The sequence below is a fragment of the Ailuropoda melanoleuca genome, chromosome 1 (assembly GCF_002007445.2).
Source record: "Ailuropoda melanoleuca isolate Jingjing chromosome 1, ASM200744v2, whole genome shotgun sequence".
Classification (NCBI taxonomy): Eukaryota; Metazoa; Chordata; class Mammalia; order Carnivora; family Ursidae; genus Ailuropoda; species Ailuropoda melanoleuca.
Window position 1 is genome coordinate 144,586,340 of NC_048218.1, and position 21,714 is coordinate 144,608,053.

General features: G+C 37.7%; 1 non-coding gene across 1 annotated transcript; it reads left to right on the forward strand.

Annotated features, from left to right (window-relative positions):
* The first annotated feature begins 925 nt into the window (after positions 1–925).
* Positions 926–1,031, forward strand: LOC117795490. Its single transcript, XR_004619536.1, has one exon. It is a non-coding gene; the product is annotated as a U6 spliceosomal RNA (small nuclear RNA).
* Positions 1,032–21,714: the final 20,683 nt, after the last annotated feature.

Below are 21,714 nucleotides of genomic sequence, written 5' to 3' on the forward strand. Positions count from 1 at the left end.
TGCTTAATGTCCTTTGAATTACGTAAGACAAAGCCTACTTTGTCAAGAATAATATTTAAAATGGAATAAGTTTTATTTTGGAACTGAATATATGTTAAAGATACATATTAATGTGTAACTACATGTTACACATGAAAAAGAGCAAAAACACCTTTCATGAACTTGCAATTTAGCATATTCTTCAAAAACTGAGCTGGTTTGTTTAAAATTTTTTTTTTCCATCGATGAGGCAAAAACAGTGTTTTCAGGCTATTTCTGAAGATTTTTCCACAAATAATTTCCACAAAGTAATTTCTTTGGGGTATAGCAGTTGTGTCACAATACATGGATTACAAATTGTTTTCTCATTTCTCATTACATGGATTACAAATTAAGTTTTTGAAGTCTTTCTCTTGAAGAACTATTTAAGAATATAGCTCCTGGATCTGGTGAAGGATAGTTTATGTATTATAACCACCACAGAAGCAGAACTGCCTGCTTCTTGGTATGACTAAATGATAAGATTGATTCATTACAGTAATGAACAATATCAAAATTGAGGAGAGTAAACTTTTCCATTGCACTATAATATATAACTCTTTCATAAGAATTTCATCAAATTTTTTCCACAGATAAGATCCTATCACGGACAATGAAAGCATTAACAAATCTCTTGAGCCTGTCAATTTGTTTTATACAATGTACAATCTCAGAAAATTTTATATGAATAACATTTTATCTGTACATAATTATCCTTTCATTTGACAATTTTCCCCATGAATTTCTTAGAATAGTGACAAGCTAATTCTGAAATATAAATTATATCAGGGCAACCTAAAATATTTCTGGCATCTCTCTTTTTATAAGGTAAATGTATAAATCATTGTGATTTTCCAGGGGCTCTTTCAGAAATCTCAAAGATAATTTTAATTTTAAAAGACATCTAGTGCTTGTTTTGGCAGCACATGTACCAAAACTGGAATAATGTAGAGGAAATAGCATGGCTTCTGCACAAGTATGACATGCAAATTTGTAAAGCGTTCCATGTTTTTTCAGCAAATATTCTCATACACAGAATGAAGCTGGACTCTAACATTATACCATATACAAGAGACTAACTTAAAGTGAATCAAAACTCTTAAAAGAAAACATCAAAAAAGCTTCATGACATTGGATTTGGCACAATGGTTGCTTGGATATTGACACCAAAAGCACAGACAACAAAAGAAGAAATAAATTGGATTATATCAAAATTTAAAACTTTCGTGCATCAAAACACACCGTCAATAGAGTGAAAAGAAAACCCATGAAATGGGAGGAAATATTTGTAGATCATATATCTAATTAGGGCTTAATACACAGAAATACATAAAGAACTCCTACTATTCAACAAAAAAAATAAACAACCAGATTTAAAAATGGACAAAGAAATTGAATTGACAATTCTCCAAAGAAAATATACAAATGGCCAATAAGCACAGACAAAATGTTCAAATCACTAATCATTGGAGAAAATGCAAATTAAAACTACAATGAGATATCATTTCCCAACCACTAGGATACCTGTTTTCAAAAAACAGAAAGTAACAGGATGTGGAGAAAGGGGAACACTTGACATTCCTGGTGCAAATATAAAATGGTGCAGCCACTACGAAGACTGGTATGGTGGTTCCTAGAAAAAAAAAAAAAAACAACATAGAATTACCATGATCCAGCAATTCCACTTCTCAATATACACCCCAAAGATTTCAAAGCAAGGTCTTGAAAAGGAATCTGTACACCCAGGTTCACAGCATTAGTAAAAGCAATCCACGTGTCCACTAAAGGATGAGGGGCATAAACAAAACATGGAATGTAGATAAGGCGGAATATTATTCAGCATGAAAAAGCAAGAAAATTCTGACACATGTTCCACATGGATGAACCTTGAAGACATTGTAAGTGAGATAAACCAGTCGCAATATGACAACTACTCCATGATTCCACTTACATGAGCTATTTAGAGTAGTCAAATTCAGAAAGACAGAGAACAGAACTGTGGTTGCCAGGTGTTGCAGGGGAGGGAGATATTGTTTCATGGGTATGAAGTTTCAGGTGGAGAAGATGAAAAAGTTCTGGAGATAGATGGTGGTGATGGTTGCACAATGTCAATGTACTTACTGTACTTAATGCTACCAAACTGTACACTTCAAAATGGTTCTGATGGTACCTTTTATGTTATGTATATTTTATCACAATAAGAAAAATGAAAAAGACAGCCTAAAATTTTTGTTTTCCTGAATTTAGGATCTGATCTCAAGGAAGCAAAATAAATAACTATAAGAAGAGATTTGGTCATTCGATTGAGACAAGAACACAATTACCTGTGAGCATTGAGAAGTTACAGCTTAACTTTACATAAATTAAAATGACAACACACAATAAAAACAGAAGAAGGTTACAAAACTGTCAGGAACTTTAGCTGTTCTGAAGAGATGTACTTTTTTTGAAGTTACCAAGAATATAATAGAGGTAGTACAAATTACAGGAAATTATTCTGGTGATGTACAGAATTTCTGCTAAACTTTCAGATTACACAGAAGGTAAAGAATAATCTTTTATTACTCTTATTAAAAGCAGACTAAATGTTTCAGGATCAATTTATATTTTCACAGGGAGAAAATAAAATTCTAGTATTGTATTAAGTTAGTCTTTGGCAGTAAAGGGTATTAACATATCTTTATAAATTATCACATAAAAATTAAGGAAATTTTGCCAAAATCTTAACATATTTTGTCTGTTTTCTTTCAGACTCAGATATTGCAAAGCATGGCAAATAACATTCACTTTCATCAAAACTTCTATAAGTGAATGTGCTATACATATTCAAGTTTTATCCTTCACCATGTTCTTTAATTTTCTGTAACAAACTGAACTTTACAACAGATCTATTCTGTTTTTCCTCAGAACATACCAGGCTATCTCTCCTGATTGTCAAGGGCTGTATCTCTCTTTTTCGTTTTGTATGATTTCATTTTTTCTTAATTCTTTGAGATTTCTTATATGACCCATAGTATGGTCTATTAGGAGAATGCTCTGTGTTTATTTGGATGATCATCATTTATTTTTCTTTATCCTGGGTAATATTTCCTTTTTATGAGGTCTACATTATATGGTATTAATATACTACACTGTTTTTTAAAATTATTGTCCACATAGTAGGCCTTTTAAATCATTTTAACCTATTTATTGCAGGGAGGTAATAAATTGCAAAGGAGCATGAGTAAATTTGAGGGTTGATGGAAAAATTCAGCATCTTGATTGGCAGTGATATCATGAGAGTTGTATATCTTTTAAAAGTCATCAAATTGTATACTTGAATTGAGTGTAGTTTTTGGTACAAAAGTTGTACCTCAACAAGGTTGATTAAAGGCAGAATATACTAAAAAAAATACCCAGGAACTCTCCAAGTATTTGGAAATTGCACTTCTAAGTAAACTCTGGGTCGAAGTAGAAATTGCAATAAAAACCTAAAATATTTTGAGCTAAATAATAATGAAAAGACTTCTTATCAAAATATGCAAGATGTATAGGGTGCATGGGTGACTCAGCTGGTTAAGCGTCTGACCCTTGATCTCAGCTCAGGTCTTGATCTCAGAGTTGTGAGTTCAAGCTCTGTGTTGGGCTCCACACTGGGTGTGGAGCCTACTTTAAAAAAAGAAAAAAGAAAATGACAAAATATGCAAGACACAACTAGAGCAATGTTTAGAGAGGGAATCTATCATTCTAGATGTTTATATTAGACATGCAGAAACATTTAACAGTATTGATCTAAGTGTCTACCTCAGAAGCCTTAAAACAAAAATTAAATCCAAAGTAAATCAAACAAAAGAAACAAGAAAGATGAGAGCAGAAATCAATGAAATTGAAAATGACCAACAATAGAGAAAATTTACAAAGCAAAAGCTTGTTCTTTGAAAATATTCATACAATTGATAAATTCCTGGATAGGAGACATGCTGTTTGTCTTCTTCTGGGATATGAGCAAACTTATCAAAGAAAATTGGATATCTCCATGTTTAGATAATATACTTAACTCTGAATATTACCATGACTGCGATGGACATTAGCCTTTGCTAACAGCTTTAGGTAATATTTTGAAGGATGTGAAGATGTTTACTGTGTAAACGGTGAAAGTAAGCATATTCTCAGTCTCCATGAAAATATATCAAATTATGTTATGTTCACAGTTTATGAAACCTTATCCAAAACTTGGAAATAAAGCCAAAAGAGTACAGACATATTTTCAATGTCATACTGGATCATTATTTAATTTAAAAAATGAGGATCATTTAATTCTTTAAGAAAATTAAACTGGCACTTTTACCTGTGCTTTATTATTCTTTTTACTATTTGATGAGAGCCCAGACACTGTGAAATTCATATTATCTTATAGATTTCTGTGTGATAGAAAAGTGAACTTCCAAAATTGTGTTGTATTTTTTTGTTTCTTACTGTGAAGTAACTGGTTTTATATCTAACCTAGCAATTTTATTCTAACATTGCTTTACTAAAATGCCTATAAATAATCATTTCTCAGAATGTTTTTTGAATTAGCTTTAACATTTTAATTGCTAATGTTAGGAGACAATTCTCCATGGGTCTCTCACATATCTGTGTGTCTTATGAGTAGAGGTACTAACTGCCTTTGTTCTGAATTATCTTTCCAAGAATGTTTATACAGCAAACAGCCTTGGATGATACACTGATTTGCTTCCAGAACAAAGCACAGTTTTGCTTACAGCCTTGTGAGGTAGAGATAGTTCTCCCTCCTGAGCTGGGAGTCAGGCATGCTCAGTGTGTATTACCTAAGCTCAGAGTTCCTCTCGAATGCAACCCGCTACATGTGCGGGTATCACCTGTCCTTCTTCATATCACTGTGTAGAAATTGTGGTTTGAAGAACAGTGCCAAATATGCATGTGCTCATGCTGCTTGCTATTCCAGAAATAATACATTTCTTTCTGCTTCTGACCCAGGGATCTTGCATCTTCTTCTGGCATCCATGAATCTACTGCAGGTAACTTTTTTGCTTGCAAATAGGATAAAATCTCAGACCCCTCACAATTCTTGACAGGTTCTTTATTATTTAAAAAATTGGACAAAAGGAGTGCATGGCTGGCTCAGTGGGTAAAGCATGTGACTCTTCATCTCAGAATCATGAGTTCAAGCCCCAGGTCAAGTGTGGAGATTACTTTTTAAAAAAAGAAAAAGAAATAAAATAAAAAATTAAGCACAATATTTGACTTGTGTTCATTCTATATTCGTATGAGAATTGTGTTTCAATTCTTTGAACATTGTACATGTTGATGGCCATCCATGAGACACTCAAGTGGACTTATGTGCTAGATTCAATAGAATGGCATCATCCAAGAAGTGTACTCTTATGAGCTGTTTAGCCAAGCCATGTTTTTCTTGGCTCCTGTAGGGCTTCCCAGTCAACTCTTGCAATTTATCTTTACTGACTCACAGTTTCTACAGTTTTTTTTTTTCTTTCTTTCTCTCTCTTTTTTTCCCCCTCCTGAGTTTTGTTTTGGTCAAGCCTGTTGGTTGCTTTCTACAACCAAGAGCAGGGAGGAGTGGTGTGGTAGGCTGTCTTGACTGTGCAGTCAGTTGAGCACCTTGTGTGTACATGAATTTAATTTGTGTGTAGCCAATAAATGTTTCCTAACAGATTGCAACAATGACTGGTAGCCTGTTCGTATGGTCTTGCCATTTAGTAATCTGCAAGGAATGATGGAGATCTGTTCTTTGTCAGGTAAGGGACAACAGAGAATCTGGCTTGCTTTTCTGTTTGACTATTTGTGAACCCATATCAATTAAGAAAATATTTTTCTGTTCACTGGAGAGAATAGCCCTTTGGTATCTGAACTGTGGAGTTATTGTGCTCTGTGTTTACTTTTACTTGAGGTTGTAGACCTAAAGCTGCAAGCTCTCTCTGTGTTTTTGTGACTGAGAAAAGCTTTTAGCTTTTTTGGGGGTGATTTCAAATATTTTCCTATCTCTAGAGGGTATTAATAAATTAGATTGTAAAGTCTTCCAAAAGAAAAGAGCTCTGTTCTGATTGGTTTATACAAGTTAATAAGTTACAATAATATAATATAGCTAATGGTCCCAGAATCTCTAGAAATGAAAGAAACTAAATTTTAATATTTTATATATGTTAGTCTTTCTAAAAAACCCTTTCTAGAGGAACTTAGTTCAGAAGCACTTTTATATAAGAATCCAAATCCACATTATCAAGGTGAAATCTTGAACAAATCAGACTAGAGCTATAATTTTGGGTTTCTCCACTTTGGCAATACTGATGTTTTGGGCCAGAAAAATAAGAATTTAAAAGATTAAACTCTTTCAAAAGACATCTCTCATTACATTTTCATTTAATAGCAGTTTTATTTTTTTTTAATCCTAAAAAAATTTGGGAAACAAAGATTACGTACTGGATCCATGGAAATAATGCAAAAAATCTTAAATATTTACATGATGAAAAATTAAACTCCTCTTCTACTAAAATATTTGGCTAAAGATTCTTACATGTTAATAAAATTAGTAAGAAGACAATATTGATTTTAAACTATAATTACCCTAATTTGTCCAAAGAATTATCTATTTAAGAAAAATATTTTTTCCTGATTTTTCAAGTACAAATAAATCTCTATTAAAATATCAAAAAATTTAAAGACTGGAGTTTCGCCAAAAGTTCCCAGTGTTGAATTTTTCTTTCTAGCTGGGAACCATGTCTATTACTCAAATTCACGGTTAACTTTTTTCTGAGTTTCACTCTTGGCAAGTGAAAACATACAAAAGAAGCACACACAATTTAATATTTCCCCTGCCCTCCCCCCTTTTTGGAAAGTCTTCACTTTATATCTCCGCTAGATAGTCCTGGAATTTATACATAATGACAGAGCATGTACATGAACAAATCCATTTCCAAATTTCCAAAGGTAAAAAATAAATAAATAAATAAATAAAAGGAAAGGAAGGGGGAAAGAAGCAGGAGGAAGCCAGCTTAAAACAGTTATTCTATAAACAGTTATATTATAAATTTCACTGTAAAAGGCAAATTACCTATAAACTCTACAGTGAAGGAAGAAGGGTTAGATGAAAGAAACCCATATACATACCAGAGAAAAACATTTCAGCTTTTTGAAACAATAACTAGGGTCTTTAATGATTCAATCAAACCATATGATTAAAAAGTTGGTCCTGGGGCGCCTGGGTGGCACAGCGGTTAAGCGTCTGCCTTCGGCTCAGGGCGTGATCCCGGCGTTACGGGATCGAGCCCCACGTCAGGCTCTTCCGTTGTGAGCCTGCTTCTTCCTCTCCCACTTCCCCTGCTTGTGTTCCCTCTCTCACTGGCTGTCTCTATCTCTGTCGAATAGTTAAATAAAATCTTAAAAAAAAAAAAAAAAAGTTGGTCCTTACTAACCACCAAAGTAGGAAAATCTGAGAAGGTGAACTCTTATGATAAAAAGTGACCTCTCATTCAGACAAACAAGTCAAAGAATCTCCTCCCAAGGTTGTCTTCCTATTTGTTCTAAATTGTCCCTGAAATGACTCTTCCAGTCCATGTCAGAAATATCGCAAACTGGCCACAGTATTTCTAAACTCTCCTTGGTGAAATTAGGCCAGTTAGAGAAATATGCACCTGAACGAAAGTGTGAAGGCAGCACAGACATGGCCTAAGGTGTGAAAAGAGGAGGACCCCGAGATTCCTGAAACACTTGTAAGCATCTGGCTGATCAGCCAGCCTCACAGCATTGAGGCTTCCAGCCCAAGCAAAAGAAACTAGATTAAGTAATTATCAAAGAAACAGAGGCAAGACTGAGGAAATATCTTTGTAGGTTTGAATAGGTGGCCCACGGCAAAATGGGTCCAATAAGGATGCTGGTCTGATGGGCCCTTCTGAACCTGTCAGTCTTCCAGAATGGATTGAGAGACAGACTATTGAGGCTACACTCATCTTTTCCCCTCCAAATGTTCTCTTATGGACTCACAACAAAAAATGACAAGGACAAAAAAGAACCAAGACATTATGTTATTGATAACAAACTAGCTTTCTCTCTAGATGTAAGAGTTTTCAAATCTGACCGGATCACCAAAGGATTCCTGAGAGGAATCTCATTCCCAGAACACAAAATAAACTGTTTTAGAGAAGACTTCACATAAATCTGTTGGACTTGAGCACCAAGGCAGAACCGACCTGACCAGTTTAGTGGGAGAGACCCCTGAACAGGAAGTTCAAGCCTCAAGGGTGTATGTGGTTTCAGAGCTGAAGGCCTCAGGCTGTGTCAGCCAGGGGCTCTCCATCAGATCTTCTCATGGTCTCCAAGAATGTTGATGTCAGTTCCCCAAAAGAACATCAGAAAAGCATGTTGATCAAGCAAAGCTAAAGTTTATTAGGCTTGCTTTAATAAAGGCACCTTCAAAGTCTTAGTAGTGTCTCAGAAGGGAGATTTCAAGAAACAGTATTTGTAGGGTTTAGGTGGCTGGGTTTATGAGGTTTCACGCAAGTCTTTCATGGCAGGTAACTGACTGTGATAGTTTTGACACAATAATTTCGGATTGGCGGACACAGCAAGATGTTATAATGAGTAAACCCTTGAAGGGGAAGCAAGATGCTTGCCCAAGCCAGCTACCTACTGTTCTAATAGGAGAGTTGTTTATCCAAATGAGCCAAGTATTTGCCTGGACAAAATTAGTCTGCAGAAATGCCCTGAACAAATAGTAAAATGTACTGATTTATAGTCTTATCTCCCTGCACCAGAGTTCTCTGGAACAAACAGTTGTGTCACGATGGCACAGGGGGTAGGAATTCTCTGAACCTTTATATTCTGAGACCTCTGCTACAGCTTGTCCAGGGGTATACCTCAAAGCAGTATTGCCTTAAGATGATTTCCCACATAAAAATCAGTTAATATTTTTCAGGGGAAGAATTTTCTTCTGTTTCCATAGAACATAACCTTTATTTAGAATGCTATATTATCTTTCATTGATTTGGTAATATTTCTGTTTCAGTTTTCTGGCAAGGGGATACTGGCTGTTAATCCATTAAAGTTAAAAGAAGTTTCAGCAGGGTTTAGATCTCAGATTCTTTCAGGCTTCCTGAGTACACTGGCCTATCCTTCCTTAACCTACTCCCACTTGTAACTAGCAAAAATTCATCAAACTTCTAAGGTTAGTAACCACTTCTTCTGACTTTAATACCTTGCAGTTATTTATATAAAAATTAGGTTAAGAAAAATTAGCAGCTTGCCCTTATGACCCTTTTGTAAAGCAAACCATTTGGACATTTTCCTTCTAACATGACTGGTATATCAAAAAATAAGATTACAGATGACAGTATCCGTCCAGTTACTTCGTAATAGGAACTAAAGCAGAAATTTGGAATAAAGCAAAAAATGTCTTTGTTGATTGTCATTGAGTGAAGCAGTCTGCATTGGAAGCCTAATGTACATATTTCACTGCTTACATTTATTAAAACAGAGAAATTAAAACATGATTTGACTCAGTAAATATTAAAACATTTCTGTAACCCATCCAAAAAGAACTTTTTAGTTTGATAAGCCAGAATAAGAGCCATAAATGGATAGGCAATACAGATCCATACAGAAAATGATCCTGCATGTGTAAGTTTCAGTAGAAAGATCTTAAAAGTCAAGAGTGCACCAGAGGGCTAGCAAGATAGCGGAGGAGTAGGAGACCTATATTTCGTCTGGTCCCAGGAATTCAGCCAGATAGTTATCAAACCATTCTGAACACCTATGAACTCAACAGAATATCGAAGAAAAGGATAGCAGCAACTGCATGAACAGAAAAGCGACCACTTTCTGGAAGGTAGGATGTGCGGAGAAGTGAATCCGAGGTGACATATGGGAAGATAGACCACGGGGGGAGGGAGCAGCCGTCAGCCGGGTACCGGCAAGTGCTAGAGCCTCAGAACACAAAATGAGACCTTTTAGAAGTCGGCTTGGGTGAGGGATGTCACTCAGGCAGCTAAGCGGGGGAGGAGGGAACGGGGCGGGAGGGCTGGTTGTGGAACACTCTCTGGGACAGTGTGGTCTCAGGACTCTCCGGATCACACAAAGACTGAGGGGGCCTCAGTGCAGCAGAGCTCCCAGGTATCGCCGCGGGAAAGCCGGCTGCAAAGAGGGAGCAGAGGAGTGGGCTCTCACCTCAGGGTTGCCATAAACCGTGGTCCACAGCACAGCTGGGCCACAGCATTTCGAGCGGCAGATCCAGGGAGACTCTCCTTCCTCCCCCGGGAGGAACGGCATGGGAGCACGCCGCAGGAATCTGCTGGGTTTGGAGACTCCTAACAGGGCCATATGACAGAGACAGAAACGCTTGATCACAGGCCAGGTGAGCATGGAGTGCGGCCAGAGACCAGGGAGTCAGGAGTGCTTGACTGCTTTTCTCTGTGGGTGCACTGAGGAGTGGGGCCCCCAGCTCTCGTATCCTCTGGCTCGGGAGATCAGGAGGCCGTCATTTTCATTCTCATCCTCTAAAGCTGTACAGAAAGCCTTAAGGGAACAAAAGTCACTGAGAGCAAACCCAAGCAGATGACTTAGCCTGGCCCCTGGCAAGGGTGGTGCAGTTCTGTCTTGGGCAAAGACACTTGAGGATCACTGCAACAGGCCCCTCCCCCAGAAGATCAGCAAGCACATCCAGCCAAGACCAAGTTTACCAATCGATGAGAACTGCAAAACTCCAGCACTAGGAGAATACAGCACATAGAATCCGTGTCTTTTTCCCCATGATTCTTTTGTCTTTCAAAGTTAATTTTTTAAATTTTCTTTATTTTTTCTTTTTCTATTTCTTTTTTTTAAGTTTTTTTCTTTCTTTTTTCAACCAACTTCTTATCAATTCCTTTTTAAAAATCTTTTTTAATTTTCATTTTTACAGTCATATTGTATCCCTTCAGTGTATTTAAACTAATTTTTTGTATATATATGTTTTTCTCTCTTTAAAATTTTGGGAGGCAGTTTCTTTTAACAACCAAAATACACCCAAAATCTAGTGTGTGGCTCTGTTCTATTCACCAGCCTGATCATATTCTTTTTTTTTTCTTTCCCTTCCCCCCCCCCTGGTTTTGGGTCTCTTCTGATTTGTTTACTGTATTTTTCTGGGGTCGTTGTTATCCTTTTAGCATTTTGTTCTCTCATTCATCTATTCTTCTCTGGACAAAATGACAAAATGGAAAAACTCACCTCAAAAAAAAGAACAAGAGGCAGTACCAACTGCCAGAGACCTAATCAACACAAACATTTGTAAGATGTCAGAACTAGAGTTCAGAATGATGATTATAAAGATACTAGCTAGGCTTGAAAAAAGTGTAGAAAATGCTAGAGAATCCTTTCTGGAGAAATAAAATCTAACCAAGTCGAAATCAAAAAGGCTATTAATGAGATGCAATAAAAAATGGAGGCTCTAACTGCTAGGATAAATGAGGCAGAAGAGAGAATTAGTGATATAGAAGACAAAATGATAGAGAATAAAGAAGCTGAGGAAAAGAGAGATAAACAACTACTGGATCATGAGGGGAGAATTTGAGAGATAAGTCATACCATAAAGTGAAACAATAGTAGAATAATTGGGATCCCAGAAGAAGAAGAGAGGGAGGGCAGAAGGTATACTGGAGCAAATTATAGTGGAGAACTTCCCTAATTTGGGGAAGGAAACAGGTATCAAAATCCAGGCGGCACAGAGAACCCCCCCCCGAACATCAGTAAAAATAGGTCAATGCCCCGACATCTAATAGTAAAACTTACACATCTCAGAGACAAAGAGAAGATCAGAGTAGAGAGGGACAAGAGGTCTGTAACCTACAATGGTAGAAACATTAGAATGGCAGCAGACCTATCCACAGAGACCTGGCAGGCCAGAAAGGACTGGCATAATATATTCATGGCACTAAATGAGAAAAATATGCAGCCAAGAGTACTTTATCCACCTAGGATGTCATTTAAAGTAGGAGAGATAAAAAGCTTCCAGGACAAAGAAAAAAAAAGAATTTGCGATTACCAAACCAGCCCTACAAGAAGTATTGAAAGAGGTCCTCTAAGCAAAGAGAGAGCCTAAAAGTAACATAGACTACAAAGGAAGAGAGACAATCTACGGTAACTGTCAGATTACAGACAATACAATGGCACTAAATTCATATCTTTCAGTAGTTACCCTGAATGTAGATGGGCCCCAATCAAAAGGCACAGGGTATCATATTGGATAAAAAAACAAGACCCATTGGTATACTGTCTGCAAGAGACTCATTTTAGACCCAAAGACACCTCCAGATTGAAAGTGAGGGGGTGGAAAAAAATTTACCATGCTAATGGACATCAAAAGAAAGCTGGGGTGGCAATCCCTATGTTAGATTTTATTTTTTTTTATTTTTATTTTTTAAATACTTTATTTATTTATTTATTTATTTATTTATTTGACAGAGAGGCAGCAAGAGAGGGAACACAAGCAGAGGGTGTGGGAGAGGGAGAAGCAGACTTCCCGCTGAGCAGGGAGCCTGATGCGGGGCTCAATCCCAGAACACTGGGATCATGACCTGAGCCAAACGCAGATGCTTAACAACTGAGCCACCCAGGCACCCCAGAAAAATTAGATTTTAAGCCAAAGACTATAATAAGAGATGAGGAAGAACACTATATCATACTTAAAGTGTCCACCCAACAAGAAGATCTAACAACTGTAAATATTTAAGTCCCTAACATGGGAGCAGCCAACTATATAAGCCAGTTAATAACAAAATCAAAAAAACGCATCAACAATAATAAAATAATAGGAGATACTAGCACCCCCTCACTGAAATGAATAGATCATCTAAGCAAAAGATCAACAAGGAAATAAGGGCTTTAAATGACACACTGGACCAGATGGACTTCACAGATTAATTCAAAACATTCCATCCCAAAGCAGCAGAATATACATTCTTCTTTAATGCACATGGAACATTCTCCAGAGTAGTTCACAAGTGAGGTCTCAACTGGCATCAAAAGATTGGGATTGTTCCTTCCATGTTTTCAGACCACAATGCTTTGAAACTCCAGCTCAATCACAAGAGGAAAGTTGGAAAGAACTCAGATACGTGGAGGCTAAAGAACATCATACTAAAGAATGAATGGGTCAACCAGAAATTAAAGAAGAATTTAAAAAATTCATGGAAACAAATGAAAATGAAAACACAACTGTTCAAAACCTTTGGGATGCAGCAAAGGCAGTCCTAAGAAGGAAGTCTATAGCAATACAGGCCTTTCTCAAGAAACAAGAAAGGTCTCAAATACACAACCTAACCCTACACCTAAAGGAGCTGGAGAAAGAACAGCAGATGAAGCCTAAACCCTGCAGGAGAAGAGAAATAATAAAGATCAGAGCAGAAATTAATGAAATAGAAGCCAAAAGAACAGTAGAACAGATCAACGAAACTGGTAGCTGGTTCTCTGAAAGAATTAATAAGATCGAGAAACTCCTGGCCAGACTTATCAAAAACAAAAGACAAAGGACCCAAATAAATAAAATCATGAATGAGAGATCACAACCAACACCAAAGAAATACAAACATTTTTAAGAACATACTATGAGCAACTATATGCCAACAAATTAGACAATCTGGAAGAAATGGATGCATTCCTAAAGACATATAAATTACCAAGACTGAACCAGGAAGAAATAGAAAACCTAAACAAACCCATAATCAGCAAGGAAGTTGAAGCAGTCATCAAAAATCTCCCAACAAACAAGAGCCCAGGGCCAGATGGCTTCCCAGGAGAATTCTATTCAACATTTAAAGAAGTATTAATACCTATTCTTCTGAAACTCCTCCAAAAAATAGAAGTGGAAGGAAAACTTCCAAACTCATTTTATGAGGCCAGCATTACCTTGATCTCAAAACCAGAAAAAGACCCCATCAAAAAGGAGAATTGCAGACCAATATCCCTGATGAACATGGATGCAAAAATTCTCACCAAAATAAAAGCCAATAGGATCCAAGAGTACATTAAAAGGATTATTCACCACGTCCAAGTGGGATTTATTCGTGGGCTGCAAGATTGGTTCAACATCTGCAAATCAATCAATGTAATACACTACATTAATAAAAGAAAGGACAAGAACCATATGATCCTTTCAATAGATGCAGAAAAAAAATTTGCCAAAGTACAGTATCCTTTCTTGATTAAAACTCTTCACAGTGTAGGGTTAGAGGGTACATACCTCAATATCATAAAAGCCATCTACGAAAAACCCACAACAAATATCATTCTCAATCGGGAAAAACTGAGAGCTTTACCCTTAAGGTCAGGAACATGGCAGGGATGTCCACTATCACCACTGTTGTTCAACACAGTACTAGAAGTCCTAGCTTCAGCAATCAGAGAACAAAAAGAAATAAAAGGCATCTAAATCGGCAAAGAAAAAGTCAAACTCTCAGTCTTTGCAGGTGAAATGATACTTTATGTGGAAAACCCAAAAGACTCCACCCCGAAAGTGCTAGAACTCATACAGGAATTCAGTAAAGTGGCAGGATATAAAATCAATGCACAAAAATCAGTTGCATTTCTATACACTAACAATGAAACAGAAGAAAGAAATTAAGGAGTTGATCGCATTTACGATTGCACCCAAAACCATAAGATACCTAGGAATAATCTAACTAAAGAGGCAAAGAATCTGTACTCAGAAAACTATAGAACACTCATGAAAGAAATTGAGGAAGACACAAAGAAATGGAAAAACTTTTCATGCTCATTAATTAGAAGAACAAATATTGTGAAAATGTCTATGCTACCTAGAGCAATCTACACATTCAATGCTATCCCTATCAACAATGCCATCAACTTTTTTCACAGAGCTGAAACAAATAATCCTAAGATTTGTATGGAACCAGAAAAGACCCTGAATACCCAGAGGAATGTTGAAAAAGAAAACCAAAGCTGGTGGCATCACAGTGCTGGACTTCAAGCTCTATTACAAAGCTCTAATCATCATGACAGTATAGTACTGGCACAAAAATAGACACACAGATCAATGGAACAGAATAAAGAACCCAGAAATGGACCCTTGACTCTATGGTCAAGTAATCTTTGACAACGCAGGAAAGACTGTCCAATGGAAAAAAGACAGTTTCTTCAACAAATGGTGTTGGGAAAATTGGACAACCACATGCATAAGAATGAAACTGGACCATTTCCTTACACCACACACAAACATAGACTCAAAATGGATGGAAGACCTAAATGTGAGACAGGAATCCATCAAAATCCTAGAGGAGAACACAGGCGGTAACCTCTTTTACCTCAGCTGCAGCAACTTCTTCCTAGACACAACACCAAAGGCAAGGGAAGCAAGGGCAAAAATGAGCTATTGGGACTTCATCAAGATAAAAAGCTTTTGCGCAGCAAAGGAAAAGATCGACAAAACCAAAAGAAAACCAACAGAATGGGAGAAGATATTTGCAAATGACATATTAGATAAAGGGTTAGTGGGGCGCCTGGGTGGCACAGCAGTTAAGCATCTGCCTTCGGCTCAGGGCGTGGGCAGAAGATATGAACAGGCGTTTCTGCAAAGAAGACATCCAAATGGCCAACAGACATATGAATCCCACTCCCTCTGCTTGTGTTCCCTCTCTCTCTGGCTGTCTCTATCTCTGTCAAATAAATAAATAAAATCTTTAAAAAAAAAAAAGATAAAGGGTTAGTATCCAAAATCTATAAAGATCTTATCAAACTCTACACCCAAAGAACAAATAATCCAATCAAGAAATGGGCAGAAGATATGAACAGGCGTTTCTGCAAAGAAGACATCCAAATGGCCAACAGACATATGAACAAGTGCTCCACATCACTTGGCATCAGGGAAATACAAATCAAAACCACAATGAGATACCACCTCACACTGGTCAGAATGGCTAAAATTAACAAGTCAGGAAACGACAGGTGTTGGTGAGGATGCAGAGAAAGGAGAACCCTCCTACACTGTTGGTGGGAATTGAAGCTGGTGCAGCCACTCTGGAAAACAGTACGGAAGTTCCTCAAAAAGTTGAAAATAGAGCTACCCTATGACCCAGGAATTGCACTACTGGGTATTTGCCCCAAAAATACAAATGTAGTGATCCAAAGGGGCACCTGCATGCCAGTGTTTAAAGCAGCAATGTCCACAATAACCAAACTATGGAAAGAGCCTAGATGTCCATCGGCAGATGAATGGATAAAGAAGAGGTGGTATATGTACACAATGGAATATTATTATACAGCCATCAAAAATTGAAGTCTTGCCATTTGCAATGACGTGGATGGAACTAGAGGGTATTTTGCTAAGAAAAATAAGTCAATCAGAGAGAGACAATTATCATATGATCTCACTGATATGTGGAATTTGAGAAACGTGGCAGAGGATCATAGGGGAAGAGAGGAAAAAATGAAACAAGACGAAACCAGAGAGGGAGACAAACGATAAGAGACTCTTAATCTCTGGAAAGAAACTGAGGGTTGCTGGAGTGGAGGGAGGTGGGAGGGATGGGGTGGCTGAGTGATGGACATTGGGGAGGATATGTGCTATTTGTGAGAGCTGTGAATTGATAAGACTGATGAATCACCTGTACCCCAAAACAGACAATACATTATATGTTAATAAAAAAATAAAAATAAAAAATTTAAAAAAAAAGAGTGCAGAAACCAGACAAACCCATGGTGAAACCTGGCTTTTAAAGTTTATTTTATAAATATCCTCTAATATTTATGAAAATTACAGTCCTAGAAGATAGAACACGAAAAGAATGGAAGATATGGTCAGGTCAAAGATTTTTGAAGGTGAACAGGAAGACATTTAAATATCTTAGGAGACAAAGAAGTGAGAATCCAACTGAGATGATAAAGCAAGGGACAACAATCCTAGCGGGCCTGAGTACTTCTAGAAGACAAGGTCAGGTCCTGAGCCATGTCGGTAAACTGTTCCTGACAGTCAGCACTTAACACACACAATTGTTAACTGAAACCTATACCTCATTATTTTAAATGGAAAACTTTTAATATGTTAACCATCAACTGAATGCCTCCAACCAATTTCTTAAAATACAAGCAACCAATGCATATGAGTAACAGCCTCTATTATTAGAATGTGAAGTTATTATAACTAAATGTTGTATCATATATGGTAATGGCACAATGCCTCTCTTTACACCACAGACATCCTAAGAGTCACATCTCTTCTATTGGTAATACGTTACGCTTGTGAATGCTTCTGTATGGACCCTGTCATTCTGTCAGTTGTATTTGGATCTCGACACAAGGTTTTTCCCCCTCATCATTTTAATAAAAAAATATTGCATTGAGCTTTGGGGACATAAATATACATTTCCCCCCACATAAACACCAGCCTAAAATACTGTTTTGAGAGAGAAATTTCAGGGTATTAAAATCCAGGAGGCATCCTAGTGGAAAGATCTTAACCGAGGAGAGAATAGGCAGCTTATGTCTATATTAGGAAAGCTGTGACTTATTTGTGACTTAAATTCATGGACATGAACCCTGTAAAACTCTTCTCCATCCTCCTTTAAAGAAATAGTGGTTATAACTAAGACTAAATTTGTCACTGTTGTCATTAAGAATTATTCTAGAATAATTCTGCCTGAAAAAGGAAGGAAATGCTGACACACACTACAATATCGATGAACCTTGAGGATGTTACGCTAAGTGAAATAAGCCAGTTACACAAAGACAAAGAGTGTGTACTCTCCGGCTTATATGAGGTATCTAAAGCAGTGAAATCCTTTGCAAGAGAAAGTAAATTGTGGTTGCCAATGGTGGGGAGGGGAGAAATGGGGAATTGTTTAGCAGAGAGAGGTTTAGCTTTTTCAAAAGGAAAGGGTTGTGGAGATTGGTTGCATGAGAATGTGAATATGCTTAACACTTCTGTAATATACACATAGAAATGGTGAAGATGGTTAAGTTTTATGTTACACATTTTTTACTGCAATAAAAAAGAACAAAAGAGGGGGAGAAAGAATCATTCCAGAACTTCACCTTATTCAGAAGTCATCTCCAAAAATTTTTTGATATTACATAAATATCTCTTTAGTGATGAAGCATCTTTTCACCCAGGAAGAATAAGAAGTAGGTATAAAAATCTTAAGAAAATAAAATCTAGGGTGCCTGGGTAGTTCAGATGGTTGGGCATCTGCTTTCTGCTCAGGTCCTGATATCCAGGTCCTGGAGTCAAGCCCCACATCGGGCTCCCAGCTTGGCAGGGAGTCTGCTTCTTCTTCTCCCTCTGTGTCTCTCCCTGCTTGTGCTCTCTCTGTCTCTCTCTCTCAAATAAATAAATAAATCTTTTTAAAAAAGAAAAAAGAAAATCCATAGTGTTAATATTTTGCATTAAGGAATCTTGAGTATTTGCTACTGTATTTTATCATAATGTTTGCTTATTAGCCTTGTAATTCCATTTTCTAAAGTGTGTCTGTGCAGTGATTTAAGTTTATGACATTGAATTCTAGTCTTATTAAATTTATGTACATTCTTGAAAAATTCAAGATAATGTATTTATAAGTTTAGTTTATGAGACCATAGAGTTAAGTAGTCAGGAAGACTGTTTAAGTTAGACGATTGTATTGCTAAAAAGAAAATTGAACATTTTAATGTGAAATGTTAAACATAAAAGGAAATTTAATAAGTTGAGATATCTAAGGGATTTTAATAAGGTTCTAAAATCCCCCTTAAATCTAATTGTAAAAGTTTGCTAAACTTTTTTTTTAATTTGCTAAACTTTTAAAGAAATTCATGGTATAAGGTAAATTAAAAGCTTAAGAAAGAATCAAGTGAATAAAATAGTCATTTAAAAAGAAACCTAAGTAAATGGCCTTTTCCCCACAGAAAAGCTGTTCTTGAGGGCATAGAAAACTCACTTTCAAAAAGAAAAAAATCTCACTTTCATTCTGATAATAATATTTACTGTAAAGAAGAGAGCTGGGTTGCAGCAAGCTCACAACTAGTTGTTAACCACCACTGACAAAGTGTGAGCAAGTCAGGTATCCTATAGAATAGAAATAGAACTACATTCAACGATTGCAGAGACCCACGGCTAAAAATGTAGATGTGGAGTATTTGTCTTCCTATTTGAATCATATCGAACCCTTCTTGGTAATTTTTAACCTCAGAGCTTTTACTTAGTTCTTTATTCGTTAACTGCCTCACCAGCAGGCAATCTGTGAGTTGCAGGGTCAGCCTGAACCTGTGGGGCCAAGACTACCAGGAGCCTTGATAATGAGGAAGCTAATTCTCTCTTCCTCCCCGGGACAGAGTAACTTAGAATTCTGCTCAGGTGCAAAAGCAGTTTGAAACTGACTATGTCTCTGGTTCTCAAAGATTTTCTCACAATCAAAAATAGATTTTCTTTGCTTCTTAAGTAATCTGCAAAGCACCCTGCTCGGTAACATGTACATTTAATAATTTGGGGGGAAGATAATAAGGATGACCTGGTGTGATACCATTTTAATGAGCAAGTTTCTCTCTCAGCTCTGGGCTTTGGTGAATCGGAGGCACATTTTTAAATGACTCAAAATCACTTATTGATCACCCTCTGTGTGTAGATGACTGTGTTCGTATTATTGACAATTTAAAAGGATAACAAAAGGAGAAGCCTTGGACTTCAAAGAGTCTCTAACAGCCGTTTTGGAATATGGAACACTTCTGGGCAGGCAAGGCCAGGGCAGCATGCTGTAGCCGTATGTCAGCTTCAGGGCACTGGGTCACACAGCGGAGTAAGAGGAAAGGAAATGAGAACCAGAAGTAGCCTATAAAAATGAAAGTGCCTCCAAAGAAATCCCCAGACCAATGGTCCGATGGAACATGTCAAGCAGGGACAGGAGAAATCCATCTGAAATTATACCTCTTATAAGCACAAGACCTGCTCCAACTATCAGTTCAACAAACATTTTTCAGGTTAAAAAAAAAAATCACTGCTCTCCTTGAGAGACTGAAAATACAAATGGGCAATGCCAGACTATATATATGACAATACAACGCCGCCCATAACCTCTGCAGCAATCAGCCCCAAATGATCAGGACTTGGTCAGTGACTGCCAGATTCCTCTAATGATTGCCCAGCATCCAACTCAGGACCGACCACAGAAAGCCAGGTCAATTTCCCGAATCAGTCATGTTGGATGCCTCACTTCTAGCTAGCCCCTCTCACTTTTCCATGCCAACAACCTCTAATCAGAGCATAGCTGAGGCCTACCCCATCTTTTTTTTTTTTTTTTCCCTAGTTATTAAGCTTCCTTGCCTTGGAGTCTCTGCCAAAGGCAAGCAATGGTGGCTGACCCTACCTCCCATCCCCACCCATAGCAAGCTCTGAATATAGTCTTTCAAAATTCTTATTTGGGTGGTACTCATTTATTTCCACAGTTTTACTGGGAGCCTCACCTAGATATGATCTGCACTGCCTGTTGCCATGGAACCCAGCCTTTGACCAGTTGCATTACTCATGGTGCCTTGCAGCTTTTGGCCTGTGGAGACCTGGCCCACATGGTAAGTCAGCACCAGGTCTGAACTCTGCTGTCTTCGTACTGAATTCCCTGGCTGTTTATCGTCCGTTTGATAGACAGACTTTGTTATTGGTTCCCATTTGTTTGGCATTCTTAGTGGAATCAGATCACTTTTTTTTGCATCTGTTTTGCTGTGTTTTGTGCTTCTGCTCTGGGTTGTACTGCCTGGAAGTGTTTGTTGGAAGAAGGAGAATCACAGGTGAAAACATAGGCCCAGGCCTTATAAGCCTGTGGCTCCAGCTCACCTCAGAGATTCACGAATTTCCTGTTCTTACTGGACAAGTGTCCATTTGGACAAACTCTGCAGAGAGTCACCAAAAACCAGGAATTTCCCCTTCTGTCTTGACCTCTGGTCTTGAAAGCTTGCCTTTGATCCAGAGAGAATGTTTCCTCTGCTTTTATCCTGCGGGATTGGGGGGGGGTGGAAGGGTGCAGATCAGTGGCTGTACATTTGAAGGCCAGCCTTCAGGTTAGAGACCTGAAATACTGAGTGCAGGAGCATCACATCTCTATTGACCACTGCCAGCTCTCATGGAATCCTCTAAGCCAAAACCTTCCCCTTTCGGGAACCATGTCTTCCTACGTATTCTCATCGCAATCCTAACTCTTGCACAAATCTTTCAAAATGGTGTAATGGGGCCTTCAATGGCTATGCTGGGGGAACATCTAATGTGAACAATACCGTGTGAAAGGCACCTGAGAAAAGAGAGGGAATATAATTTCTTGGGTCTGAAGAGCAACACGTTTTGACTGGTATGCAGAGACCTAAATGAAATTCTGAATAAAAAATTTACCGAAAGAACATTAAGCTAAAAACAAGGAGCAATTTAACACATGTAAGCAAAAACCAATTGGGCTCGAAATTTCCCTCCTTGTCCTCCAGCTGTCTCCTTATAGCCAGCTCTCGCTTTTCTTATCCTCTGACATCTCCTTCTGCACTTTCCTGGACACCTTCCTCTTCTTTCCATGGTCCAGGATTTCCCTAAACCCAAACAAGACTTGTTGATCAGAACCTCAGACACTAAATTCTGGATGACAAACGTTGGTTGGATCAACTCAGAAAGAAACCTACAAGATCCCTTTTTTGACAATAAATCTGAGAGTCAGAAAAAGGCCCGAGGGGCGCCTGGGTGGCACAGCGGTTAAGCGT